The 3,615-nt window shown below is 44.3% G+C and overlaps 1 non-coding gene across 1 annotated transcript; it reads right to left on the bottom strand.

Moving 5' to 3' along the window:
• Positions 1–3,030: 3,030 nt before the first annotated feature.
• LOC122903742 lies at positions 3,031–3,174 on the bottom strand. Its single transcript, XR_006383995.1, has one exon. It is a non-coding gene; the product is annotated as a U4 spliceosomal RNA (small nuclear RNA).
• Between the last annotated feature and the right edge of the window lie 441 nt (positions 3,175–3,615).

Here is a 3,615-nt window from a genome sequence, read left to right as displayed (position 1 = left end):
CACTGAGGTTAACGTGGGAGAGGAGATGGGTATAAATTTGCCTATGTTGCTTTCTTTCCCAACTGCGGATCTGGATAACCTAGAGCAAGCACAGGCTCAACAGTAGAGGAGAGGCAGTAGCCTGTGAATATTGCTCCACCGCTCACACCACGGCAAAAACATCCACCCTCCTAGTAATCCTTTGTTCTGTATCCTTCACAGTGATTCTGCTTCCCTAGTCAACCCTGACTGACACTTACCTAGATCGGGACCCTCGTACACATCAGGACTCTCCATCTGCCTCCAAAATCTTTTGAATTAACATAGTCCTCTTGGTCTCCACTGCGAGAATCTTCATTCAGCCTCTGGAGATTGTAGTAGAAGCTGTCTGGTACCTGCCTGTATTCCCTCAACACTTGCATTTCTGCTTGACTTTTAGTTTCTATCACCTGAGCATCTCTGGCCATCAGTGTCGGTGTGCAGGGGAGGACAAGGGTGCAAGAAATTATCTCCTCCCAGAGCAGCTCTCAACCAATGACCGATGAGAGTTGGTAGGTACATGGACACCTTTGTTCTCCCACCCTTCCAAGGCAGTAGTCTTGTAAGGGCCTATTCTGCCAGAGCGGCCCCACCCTGGTTGAACTACCATTTTGTTGTAAAACTTAAATTGACTCTTGCTCCACCCCTCCACCCCCCCACCCGAGAACTTACTAAAAACAAGTCCTGGAAACCAGTCCCAGGTAAAAAAAGCCCAAATACAAAGGTGGATCAGGCCAGGTGGAGGTATTCAATCAGTGGGGGTGCATATTGTCTCTTAGCTACTAAGTAGTATGGGCCCTGCCCTTTGGGCACCTTTTGGGCACCAATTCTGACCAAGGTGATAGGCTGATTCAAGCCCCCGCATCGGGCTCTCTGCTCGGCAGGGAGCCTGCTTCCTCCTCTCTCTCTGCCTGCCTCTCTGCCTACTTGTGATCTCTGTCTGTCAAATAAATAAATAAAATCGTTAAAAAAAATGTCTACTAGGGTAAATTGTAATTCAATTGGTCACTTATGTGTGACCTAACATGACTGTGCAGCTTTCTCTGTGTGTTACAATTTCATTGGCCACCTGTGTGTGGCCAGGCCCAACCACATGGCTCTTGCTCTATAAAAATTAGCCTGTGAAACAGAGGGGGGTCGCCCTCTCTGTAAGGGGTGGCCCTGACTGGTCTGTTTGACAGTCGGTCTGATTCTTGATGCTTGGCACGAAATAAAGCTTTGCTTAACCTTCGCTTTGTATCAGTCTTGCTGGCTCCAGTTGCCCAAGAGTGATAACTTGTTTTCCTGCCATCCTTCCCTTTTTTAGGAGCATCTCCTAAATATGCTACTTGCATTCGATTCAGGATTGGATTCTTGTGAAACCCTAAGCTGCCTGTCGTGGTCATAAGAAGCAGATCTTCAGAGTGAAATTCTGGAATTGGATAGCTCACCAGTCAAATAGAAGTAAGGACCTTATTAGTGACTCTAGCATGCTCGGTTCCCCAAGTAATAAGACATTTACTGAAAAAGCCCCTCGCAAGTGGTGGATCTGCAGGTTCAGATGGAAGGGGTTGCATTGACTAATATCTCCAACATTTGAGCAATATGATGGAAATGGTCACTGTAAAACCATGGAGTGGGCTGGTTGTCGCTAAATGCCAACAGAGCAGTAGAAGAAAATGGTGGTCTCAGGACAGCCAACTGATGTGGGAGCCAGCTGGCTTCTATGGCAATGCTTAGAGGTCTGTGTAATCTGTGGCCAGAAGGAAGATCAAGATCTGTGGGTGGAGCATAACAGAGAAACAAGGTGACAGATTTCACAGCCCTAGTGTCTCTGACGCCAAAGTCAGGCTGTGATAGAGAGGGCATAGGACAATGTGGGGGCACCAGGATGGCTCAGTCAGTTGGGTGTCCAAATCTTGGTTTCAGCTCAGGTCATGATCTTGGGGTTGTGTGGTCAACCGAAACCTGTGTGGGGATTTGGAGTTGGTGCAGAGACGGCTTGAGATTCTCTGTCTCTCCTTCTTCATCTGCCCCTTCCTCTGCTCTCTCTTTCTCTAAATAAATAAAAATAAAATCTTTCTTAAAACAAACAAACAAACAAACAAACAGGGGAGCCTGGGTGACTCAGTTGTTAAGTGTCTGCCTTCAGCTCAGGTCAGGATCCCAGGGTCCTGGGATCAAGTCCCATGTTAGGCTCCCGGCTCAGCTAGGAGCCTGTTTCTGCCTTTTCCACTTCCTGTTTGTGTTCCCTCTCTCACTGTCTCTGTCAAATACATAAATAAAATCTTAAAACAAATAAACAGTCAAACAAAACAAAACAAACAAACAACAACAATAACAAAAACCAATAAGGCACTCTAGGTGGAATGGCAGAATATGTTCCCACCCCCAAAACTTGAAGTAGATGTGGTGATCCCCATCTTTTAAATCATTCATCTGGTCCCTGAAAATTCTACTTAGGTCAAGGCCGAGAATGGTGGTAAATTTAATCAAGCAGTAACCCCAGTTGTTCCAGATGTGGTATCATTACTAAGACAAATCAACGTGGCACTTGCTGTGTTAATTTTTTTTTTTAAAGATTTTATTTATTTATTTGTCAGAGAGAAATCACAAGTAGATGGAGAGGCAGGCAGAGAGAGAGAGAGGGAAGCAGGCTCCCTGCTGAGCAGAGAGCCCGATGTGGGACTCGATCCCAGGACCCTGAGATCATGACCTGAGCCGAAGGCAGTGGCTTAACCCACTGAGCCACCCAGGCGCCCCTAAATTTTTTTTTTTAACATCTGGTATACTGAGATATAATTTAGATATATGAAAATGCATCTTCTTTAGTGTACAGTTCAGAGTTTGAAATACATGCATTCAGTCTTGTAGCCACTCACTGCTGCAATCAAAATATAGAATAGTTCATTACCCCTAAAACCCCGTCATGCTCCTTTGTCATCACCCCATCCTTCCACCTGCAAACCCTAGCAACCAACTGGTCTCTCTCTCTCTTTTTTTTAATCCGCATAGTTTTGCATTTTTAGAGTGTCATGTAAATGGAATCATACAATATGTAGCTGGCTTCTTCCACATAGCCTTTTTTTTTTTTTTAAACTGGCTTCTTTTTTTAATTAGCAATAATCGCGCCTCGGATAAACCTCATTGGCTACGATACTGCCACTGCGCAAAGCTAAACTGGCTTCTTTTTTTAAACTGGCTTCTTTCACATAGCCTGCTGCACTTGAGTCAATCCATGTCTTGCGTATATCAGCGGTCATTCATTCCTTTGTGCGGCTGAGTTATGATTCCATTGTGTGAATGCTCCAGCTTGTTTATCCATTCACGGATCAAAGGACAATTCTATTAGCAGGTTTTGATGATTATGAATAAAGCCACTAGAAACATTTGTGTGAAAATGTGTCTTCTCTTCCCTTGGGTAAATACCTAAAAGTGAGATTGTTGAGTCGTAAGTAAGTGTACATTTAACTTTATATGAAACTGCCAGACTGTTTCCTAAAGTAGCCATATCATCACGCAATGCCTTCAGTAATGTGTGAGTATTCTAGTTGATCCACATCCTTTAAGGAGTTAGCATTGTTAGATTTTTTTATTTTAGTTGTTCTCACAGATGCG

The sequence above is a fragment of the Neovison vison genome, chromosome 3 (assembly GCF_020171115.1).
Source record: "Neovison vison isolate M4711 chromosome 3, ASM_NN_V1, whole genome shotgun sequence".
NCBI lineage: Eukaryota > Metazoa > Chordata > Mammalia > Carnivora > Mustelidae > Neogale > Neogale vison.
The sequence above is the reverse complement of the archived record's forward strand: the minus strand, read 5'-3'. Positions and strand labels throughout refer to the sequence as shown.